Source organism: Rhinoderma darwinii, chromosome 3 (genome assembly GCF_050947455.1).
Source record: "Rhinoderma darwinii isolate aRhiDar2 chromosome 3, aRhiDar2.hap1, whole genome shotgun sequence".
In the NCBI taxonomy this organism is placed as follows: domain Eukaryota; kingdom Metazoa; phylum Chordata; class Amphibia; order Anura; family Rhinodermatidae; genus Rhinoderma; species Rhinoderma darwinii.
This window is the reverse complement of record NC_134689.1, coordinates 11,437,400-11,448,110: the sequence shown is the minus strand read 5'-3', so window position 1 is coordinate 11,448,110 and position 10,711 is coordinate 11,437,400. Positions and strand designations below refer to the sequence as shown.

The window sequence follows — 10,711 nt, the reverse complement described above, 5'->3', positions numbered from 1 at the left end:
AATAGTGACTTGTGAATAAACACAGGTTTACTGTTGTCTCACTAAGGCCCCCTACACATCTGCGTTGGAGACGCTGTTAGCAGCCAAAATGACCAGAAACAATAGCGCAGCAGTAAAACCACGGACACCCCAACGGAAACCTGACAGAAACCATTAAAGTTAATGGGTTCCGTCGGCTGTCGGTGGTGTCTGTGATGAAACGGAACGGTGTGTGACGGAGCAGAGCAACGGAAATACCGAACGCAAATGTGAACATAGCCTTAGCCCCTTTTCACATCACGTTTAGAGCCCTACATTCGGCTTTGGCATATTCTAAATATTTCCATTGGCTTCCATTCATCCAGCGAATGCCAAAACAATGTCCTATACGCACTATAGTATTTCTTTGTGTGGGAGTCCATTGGCGATGTACGTGGCATACGTGTATTATACACAAAAAGGGCTCCTCTTGCAAGTGGTATAAAGGGTTAAATGCTATAAGCGTAAAGCATACTACCAGAATAATCTATTAGGAAGGCACTCCTAGATAAGCATTTTATACACAAGGAAGAACAAGGAGTATAGAAGCCATATGATAAAAGAAACCTTTATTACATAAGTTATACACATAACACAGAAGAATTTTTAAAAAGGTACAGTTGGAAAGAGTGACTGTGAAATTTCCAATGCAGAAGGGCAGGCTCAGTTAATCAGGTATAAAAATACAGGAAAGTTACCATTAGCATGTGTGAACAGGGGCAAACATAGATACTAAAGAGCATGACATGATATAAATGTACAGGAATACAAAATAGAAACACAGTATAATGCATGTGCGAGTCTCTAAGTCGTATCCTATAGTAAGCAATGTAAGGCAGTCAACATTCAATCTCATGATTTGTAAAGTTTGCAAGTATAACCCAAATGCAAAAGGGTATCTTACCCATAATGAGGTGTACTTGGAGCCTGACGGACGTATGGAAAACCCCAACGCGCGTTTCGCGGTGTGCTTCCTCAAGGGGTATACAGTGTCTGGTGCAGGGCAGCCTTAAATGCTGTAGAGAACAGGTGTATGCGATATCACCTGATCCAAGGAGAGTGCAGCGCATATCTCCCGCCGACAACCGGATGTGAGGCATGCCCCACTTCCAAGCCCCAGCGCCGTAGCGCATATCCAGGGTCCCCGACGCGTACAGGGACCCCGGACATGCGCAGTGCGCTACAAGGGCGGGAACGGGGCGTCAACACAGCGGTGACGAACGGGAGAGACGCGCTTCTCATTGGACGAGGGACAAGACGGAAAGGTAAGAGAATCCTATAGGTCAGTTTTATGTTCTGAGTGGATATCATATGTGTTGTGTCAGTTTACAATTCTATGAGAAACAGGGAGTGTATGCATACACGAATAGGAGTGAATGCATAAGTAATCGTGATCAAAGAAGAAATGACACATTGTACTCCCTTCACAGAAGAGATAGAGTGTCTTGAATATGTGGGTATACAGTGATTACCGCTGACTCAGTTACGAACATGTGAACACAAATTTTATACACAATGTGACAAGATAAGATTCACAAATAAAACAACATCATATTAATACCCCATAATTGTACAGGGTAAGTGAACAACGGGCATTTATAATTAGTGGGTAAGGCCGAATGTTTCCAATAATAAATTGTGCACATGGGGCCAACTAGAGAAATAGATAAAAAGAGAAAGTGAGAAATACATTATCTCAATACATAAAATGGTGGAAAATACGCTATCATAAAAAGTAGAAACATGCCCTAAGAAAAGGGGACTATTATCAATACATCATAGAGCATAAGAAGGGATTGGTGACACTATACACAACAGATATTTCCTCTCCATCAATGCTTCGACCAGGATCCGGCTCTAGGTTTGGAATTCGCATCTAATAAAGGCTGTCAGACGAAATAAGTACCTAAGTGACACAGTAAAAGACACATGTTAAAAATAAATTAAAAGCAAGAACAGAAGGTGGTAGGATACTAGGAGGAAATTTATAGAAAGGATGCAAAATTCAGTTGTTCATTAAGGCCATTTGGCACCATAGAACCCAGCTTCACAATCCACATACATTCTCTTTGGGCCAGAACCTTCTTCAAATCGCCCCCTCTGATGCCACAATGTATACGATCGATACCACGAATCATAAGGGATCTTGGGCTGCAACCATGACATTCTTTAAAATGTCTAGGCAATGTTTTTAGTTGTCTTAGGTCACTGATTTTCTTAGCTCCAATAATATCCCTGACGTGCTCCCTAGTGCGTATCCTCAACTGTAAGCCCACATAAATTTTTGGGCAGCCGCATAGGGCATAGTATACAACGTATGTAGTACTACAAGAGATATAGTCTCTGATCATAAATGTTTTACTGCCATCTGTTGTCTTAAAGTCATTAGCTCTGCTAATATTTGGACATGCGACACAGTCACCACACGGGTAACATCCAGTTATGGGGTCCCGTGCACCAAAAGGGTTGACAGTTTTGGGTACATAATGACTTTTGGTCAGGAGGTCCTTGAGATTTTTACTCCTCCTAGCTGTCATCATAGGTTTTAGCGATAGGCTCTTTGCTAGGGCTGGTTCTGACCTTAGAATGGGCCAAAAATTTATGCTAATGGTAACTTTCCTGTATTTTTATACCTGATTAACTGAGCCTGCCCTTCTGCATTGGAAATTTCACAGTCACTCTTTCCAACTGTACCTTTTTTAAAATTCTTCTGTGTTATGTGTATAACTTATGTAATAAAGGTTTCTTTTATCATATGGCTTCTATACTCCTTGTTCTTCCTTGTGTATAACGTGGCATACGTGGCAGCCTTCCGTCAGATGTACGCTACGGGAAACGCTGTATAGCACGATGTCAATGGAGCCTAAGATGAACCTACACGTTGGACCGTGCCGGAGTGGCTGTGGAGGTGTCTGGTTGGGGCAGAGTAGTTGAGCTGAGTGACCAGCGTGCTCACAACAGCTTAATAATAGGAACTTCCAGTTTTGCTAAATTTCGGCTGTGTTTGTTCTGAGGCAGTAATGTTGGACTGTGCGCTCTTTATGGAGATTTAATAATGATTTATTGATGAATTTCCTCTAGAAGAGGGACATATAGGAGGTACGATACAATCAATGCGACAGGTACAGAATAGGAGGAACGAGATTAACAATTCTCTATATGAAGGGAAATGTCTCCCTGCAGAACCCTCCGGACTAAACTGTGAAATACAAGGAAATACAGAGAAGGACCCGGGTTATATCATAATGTAATATATAATAATAGACGCTATGGCTGCCATATTACATAGCACAACCCGGAGGGTGCACAGAGCGTAATATCCCGTTATCTCCATCTCTAATCACAGAATACATAATCATTACACAAATGTAACCAGTCACGTGGGAGCCGTTCATATCATGGAATTGTGGTGTGACCTACGTGTTGTATGAGATAAGCAGCGTAAATGTGAACTACAACTCCCAGCAGTAGGCACTTTATAGATTCAATCTCCCATCTACCCCTATATATGACCATGAAGAAAACCCAGACATTGATTTATAGATGATACATCCTATTATATTAGCCTGTCCATCCAATAGATGGCGCTCTCTGTGATGTCACCAGTCTCTGGTCGGATTTCTTAGGTTATGATGGTTTCTCCCAGTTGCTGCCCCCCCCCCCCCCCTGATATCTTTATAGAACCTTCCCATACACATAATGCAGCATGAAGGGGCTCGGTGAAGGTGGCAGTGAAGGTGTGTAAGTGTCTAATGGGGTCACACAGCTCATAAAAGGACAGCTGCCCGGCCTCATAATCCAGACATATCCTGAATCTATCACTGGAGATCTTGTCACGTAACCGGATCTCTTTACTGTCATGTCTCACTGAATACTGATTATTAATCCTCCTCAATATCCAGGACTTGTAATTATCTCCAATGTATGACTGATCCCCCCTCCTGTCTATACTGGGGTAACACATCCCCACCATCCACCAACCTAATCTACTGCCCTCCACATCCCAGTAATGTCGCCCTGAGGGAAATCTCCTGCCGCTTATCACCTGATAACCCTCGAATCTCTCTGCTGTTTCTGGACGATTCTGCTTCTCTTCTGTCCTGGTTGCAGTTTTCCGGTCGTCTGATATATGGAGATTATTAGCAGCTGTGTTTACATCCAGTAATATGTCTGCAGGACCCTCCACATAGATCCCACTCCTTATACCTGATATTATGTCACATAATGTGTGTAATGTGTCTGAGATCAGAGCCACATCCAGATCATCCACATCACGGAGCTGTTTATCACGTCTCCCCGTGTCCTCATCCCCTCCCCACTCCTCCAGATCACACAAGTCACCTGTGTCTGGTCCCTGTAGGACAGTCAGTGGATCAGTCATGTTACACAGCTCCTCAATGTCCCTCATCTTCCCGGACAGCTCGTCCTTCTTTATTTCCAGCTGCTGGATCAGAGCGGAGAGTGAGAGTGACTCTTCCTCCTCTTGCCTGGAGATCTCACTCAGGACCCTCTTCTCCAGGTCGTCCAGCCCTCTCCTGAGATCTGTAAACAGGACAGTGACTCTCTCGGCTTCTCCAGCTGCTTTTTCTTGATCTTTTCTCCAGCGCTCCTCCAGACTCCGGACTCTTTTCTCAGTCTCCTCTCTCTTTGTGATCAGTTTCTGCAGAACATTTCCCAGTTTCTTCTTCTTCTTCTCCGAGGCCTCATCCAGCATCTCCACCCGGTGTCCCCGATGTTCTCCGGCCAAACTGCAGGACACACAGATACAGATATCATCCTCAGTGCAGTAATATTCCAGGATCTTCTTATGGACAGAACATTTTCTATTCTCCATGGAAGTGCTGGGTTCAGATAAGACGTGTTCTGCTGCTTTGCTGTGAACTCTCAGGTGTTTATCACACAGAGAAGCTTCACACATCAGACAGGATTTAACAGCAGGTACAGCAGAGTCCACACAGTAAGTGCAGCAGATCCCGGTCTGTTCTTTATCTGGCTGAGTAAACAGGAAATTCTGCACTATATTACATAGAGTTATGTTCCTCATCAGTGCAGGCCGCTCCCGAAACTCTTCTCTGCATTCAGGACAGGAATAAAGTCCAGACTCGTCCTGTGTATCCAGCGCACGATCAATACAGACCCGGCAGAAGTTGTGTCCACATCTCAGCATTACAGGATCGGTATAAGTGGTCAGACAGATGGAGCAGTCCAGCTCGTCTCTCAGATCAGCAGACGCCATGACTGACAGGAAGAGAGAAACAAAACTACAATTCTCTGACGCTCGGAAACCAGAGGGCGGGTTTAACTATTTATACTCCGGGTGCGGCTAAACTAACAAGTATTCACTCCTCTCTGCACATGTATTGTGTAACTAAGGCTTTATTCACACAAACGTGTCAGTTTTGCGCACGTACAAAATGCAGTTTTTTTCTTGCATTGCAGTTCCGTGTGACATCCGTGTGTGGCGCGTCTGCGTTTTTTACGCGCGTATGTCATCCGTATGTCACGCATGTTTTACATCAGCAAAAAAAAATTGAAGGAGCTGTTTTTCTTTTTCTCATCATTTCTTTAACAACTGTCACGTGAATCACGGAGAGCACACGGATGACGACCGAGTGCTGTCCGTGATTTTCACGCACCCATTGACTTCAATGGGTGCGTGATGCGCAAAAAACGCACAAGAATAGGACAAGCAGTGAGTTTCACGCAGCGGACACATGCTGCATGAAGAACTCTGAATGGCCCCATTGAATTTCATAGGTCCGTGTGACGTCTGTTGTTTTAATGCGCGTAACACGGACGTGAAATACGCTCGTGTGAATAAGGCCTAAATATACAGAATCGCTCGCTATCAGGCTCTAGGACTACCGCCCAGCACCTGAAAAACACTTTTGTTCTTGATTTCCCCAGGCGGAGAGCCCCTTGTCACTGTCTTATATTATTCTTTAACCTGTACCCGCATGACGACGCAACTGTATGCCCTGGCGAGGTTACTTCCTGCACCAGGATGTACAGTTACTGAGCGGTTCCTGGTGCTCACTGTCCTAACGGACAGTGTCCGGGAACTGGGATATCAGCTGTCCCCAGTCGCCGGCCAATGGTCAATCGCCAGAGATTTCGGCAATTAACCCCTTAAATGCGGCGGTTGATAGATCTTCGTATTTAAGTTTGTAGCAGATCGGTACGACATGATTGCAAGTGGTTGGCTTGGCAACCGGGGGCCTGACAATGGCCTCCAAGTCTGCCATGTACGGAAGCCTATGATGATCCACCTCCGACAGGTCCTGATAGGCTTTCTGTCAGTGTCACACTGACAGCTATAATACATGACACCACGTAGGTTCAGTCATGTATTATAGCATGTCTGGAGTCCCAATTTTTGGCCTGGAAACATTTGACATCATCCTTTTTAGGAAGAGTCTCTGTTTCAGGGCTTTATTTGGAATCATAGGTGGCCTAGAGTGAGCTTATGCATATTGCAACAACGTCGTGACAATGGCGAGATTAATTTTCCCCAAATTCACCTTTACAATATGACTGCCCAATTTCGAGTGATTGGGGACTGGTTGACTGGCAGCTCTTGCTTTACTGATTACACTCTAGATCAACAATTCTCGTGGCCCATTTCTCTGACATGTCTCTTACATACTCACTATTCGGCCTTCTCACCTGACCAACAGACCAATCCACTAGTTATGATGGCTGGAAAACATGGACCAAGGTCAGACAACACTTAGGCCTGATTTAAACGAGCGTGTGCGTTTTGCGCACGCAAAATAACGCGGCATTTTGCGTGCGCAAAAGGCACTTAACAGCTGCGTGTGTCATCAGTGTATGATGCGCGGCTGCGTGATTTTCACTCAGCCGCCATCATTATGACACTCCGCTTGGATGTTTGTAAACAGAAAAGTACGTGGTGCTTTTCTGTTTACATTCAGAGTTTGACAGCTGTTGCGCGAATCACGCAGTTCGCACCGAAGTGCTTCCGTGCGGCATGCGTGGTTTTCACGCACCCATTGACTTCAATGGGTGTGTGATGCGCAAACAGCGCACAAGGATAGGACATGTCGTGAGTTTTTTTCAGCGCACTCACGCTGCGCAAAACTCACGGACTGTCTGCACTGCCCCATAGACTAATATAGGTGCGTACGACACGCGTGAAAAGCACGCGCGTCGCACGCACGTATATCACGCACGTGTAAATGAGGCCTTAGGTCTGAATCCCAGTTTTTCCTTACTCCTTCCTTGGATCAATAATCTTGACTTTCACAATATTTTGCAAATGGGCTTTCAATGGATTGACTCATATTGAACAGGTAATTGACACATCTAACCGTCGTCCTTATCTGTTCAGTGAACTCCGCACGCAGCATGAATATATAGGACCGCATCCATTGTATTACATGTAGGCTGTAGTTCTGCTCACAAGGTAATCAGACAATTACAAGGTAAAGATTGGGACGACTTCTTCTGTTTTCTAACTCCAGCACATCAATGTAGAAAACGACTGATAACCATACACTACAATATTCTGCGACAACCAACAGATTATTCTACATCAAAGTCTAGTATATCCTACTGGGTGGAACATCTAGATCAGTGATCCCCAACCACTGGGCCTCGGACCAATACCGGGCCGCGGATCATTTGGTACTGGGCCACGGTATCTGGTATCCGCCCCGATGACCTCAGGGAATTTCGGGCGAAGAACCGCACCAAACTGTGGTGCAGTTCTTCGCTCGGAATGTCCACTGCGGAAAATTGCTGAGCAGGCCTCCTGGGATGACGTTTCATCCCAGGAGACTGCTGCAGCCTGTGATTGGCTGCAACGGCGGTTATATGGGATGAAACGTCATCCCAGGAGGCCGGCCCTCTAACGTCATCCAGGCCGGCCTCCTGGGATGATGTTTCATCCCATGTAACCGCCGCTAGTCCTAGTTCCAACTGCATCTGCATCCTTACGATGCAGATACAGTTGAATTGAATGCTGGTGCAAGGAGTGACGGCTCCTTGCCCCAGCATTCACTCTGCCGTGAGCGGCCCTGAGCAGGCAGGCGCGATGTTGTGACGTCATCGCGCCTGTCTATGCCAAGTCACTCATAGAACAGACTGGAGGAGAAGGATCCTCCACCCGTCGTGGGAATGGGGAAAGGTAAGTAATTATATTAGGCATATATGGAAGCATTATACTGGGTGAGGGAGGGAGGAGGCTGATATGGTGGCAGCTATGGGAGCATTTTACTGTATGGGAGGCCTTATACTGTATGGGGGGCATTATACTGTGAGGGCAGCTATGCGGGGGCATTATACTGTGAGTGGGGCAGCTATGGAGAGAATTATACTATGGGGGCATTCTACTGTGTAGGGGAAGCTATGGGGGGTATTATACCGTGGAGGCAGCTATGGGGGGTATTATACCGTGGGGGACATTATACTGTGTGGGGGAATTATACCGTGGAGGCAGCTATGAGGGCATTATATTGTTGGGGCTCCATGGTGACTGTTGGGCAAGGCGGCTGGGCATAGGCATGGGCAGGGGTCTGGTGGTGCTTGGGAGTGGTAGGGGGACCCAAGCTGAATTCTTGCACCAGGGCCCATGAGCCTTTAGCTACGCCCCTGCTGCTATTTGTTGTGGGTTTTACCTCCCATTGAATTCACTGGGCAAAACCCGTAACAAATAAGCAGCGTTTACGCAAATACACTCGACATGCTGCGGATGTTTGCACCAGTTCGGAGTGTTTTTTCCACTCAGTATTTCCGCAGCGTGCGGATGAGATTTGTTTTATCTCATCGACTTTGCTGCTACTGTATTTGCTGCAGATTTTCCGCAATATGTGAACAGACTCTAAACCCCGCCCCGCCAGTCAATGGAATTTTTTTTTTGCATCAAACTGGTCTGGATCGGTAACACCCCCTCCCCCCCCCACTCATCACATTTTCTTATCTACCCCGAATGGATCGGGTGGAAACCTCTTTGTAAAGAAAATAAAGTTGAAAAATTCTTTGTACTATGGACGGGTGGCAAACTATCAGGATATAATCTTCTTTTCCTAAATAATCTATAATGAATAATAAACGATACCCGTGTCCGCCTCACCATTAACCCCTAATGACCAAGCTATTTTTTAAAGTTTTTCCATCGTCTCATTTGTCAGAGTAATAAATCTAATACCTTTTAGATTTATATATTGTATTATCAAAATGACTGCATTATATTGTTTGAGATATGTATTAGATATGTTTTTAATCGTCTCTTAAATGAATGTATTTCCTATCATCTAAGATAGGGTAAAGATGACATCATCTGGCATTCCAAACTGAGGAGTACCAGGATTCATATATATTAGGAAGAAAGTCATTACCTTATATGGAAGTATTTTTGGGTGTATACCTATATGTACTTGGCATCATCTGATTGGTTAATGTGTGTTAAAGGTAATGTGTCGCTAGAAAAAAATTTTTTTTTTTTTAGTTAAACAATTAGTGTATAGGTGATTAGACATTGTTCTATTTTTTTTATTTTTTTCACGAGTCAGGAAATATTATAAATTAGATTCTAATTTATAATATTTCCCAGTGCTGGTCACTAGATGGAGCAATTCCCAAAATTGCAGCATTGCATGTGGTAAAGCAACCACATTGCTTTATGCTGCAAAATTTGAGAAAACTCACTCGCTCTAGTGAGCTCTCAGAATCCCCCCCTCCTTTATCCTGGCTAGTGCCGGGAGAAACGAGGGGATTGAACGGTCAAACCTCCTACACTGTGTGTCGCCATATTTTGAGCTAACACACAGTGTAGTAGGTTCACATACAGTAGTAAACACACACTAAAACACGAACATACATAGAAATAACTTACCTGCTCCTGCCGCCGCCGCTCCCTCCGGTCCGTCCGCTCTGTCTGCTACCGCCGCTCCAAGTGCACAAGTCCGGAAGCCGCGACCGGAAGTAGTAATCTTACTGTCCGGCCGCGACTTCCGGTCCACAGGAAAATGGCGCCGGACGTCGCACATTTCAACTTGGACTGTGTGGGAGCGGCGCATGTGCCGTTCCCACACAGACGGCGTACAGCATAGTGGATGGAACGGGCCCCGTGCGCATTCACTATGGGACTGTAGCTGCCGTATTCCATGTCGACACATACAGAAATGGAAAAAAAATGGCAGCCCCCATAGGGAAGAAAAAGTGAAAAAATAAAAAAAAGTAAAACACAAACACACAAAGAAATACAAAAATGTTTAATAACACACTAAAGTCAAATTGATCTAAAAAATTTTTTTTTCGTGACACTGGTCCTTTAAGTGAAAGCATGAACCTATAAATAAAGGCTCCGTCCACAGCCATTTTAGATTTCTGTACATCAAACCATTGTATGTGCAATCTCTCCCGATCAGTTATTATTTGTGAATATGAATGAATCCTGGACAAATTCTGTTATGGAGAAAAGGAACTCAAGAGTGATGGAGATTAATCCCACAGTTGGAGGCCGAACGCGAGATCTCATCAAAACCCGCCTGATCCGAAACTAGCGTGGAGTTTCCCTTTGGAGAAAGGGAGAGAAAACCCGGTGAGTAAGCCTTTGCCTTGCTAATCTCTCCCTTTCTCTGTTGGGTAAGTCTTTTTCGGTTCTTTTGGGCAGCAGAGAATCTCCGTGAATTTGTCTGGGATACTGTACGTGTTATATGTGTGTGCTTTA

The 10,711-nt window shown here is 44.9% G+C and overlaps 1 pseudogene; it reads right to left on the bottom strand.

The window, feature by feature from the left end:
* Nucleotides 1–3,056: 3,056 nt before the first annotated feature.
* On the bottom strand, nt 3,057–5,254 carry LOC142748694 (E3 ubiquitin-protein ligase TRIM39-like; annotated as a pseudogene).
* Nucleotides 5,255–10,711: the final 5,457 nt, after the last annotated feature.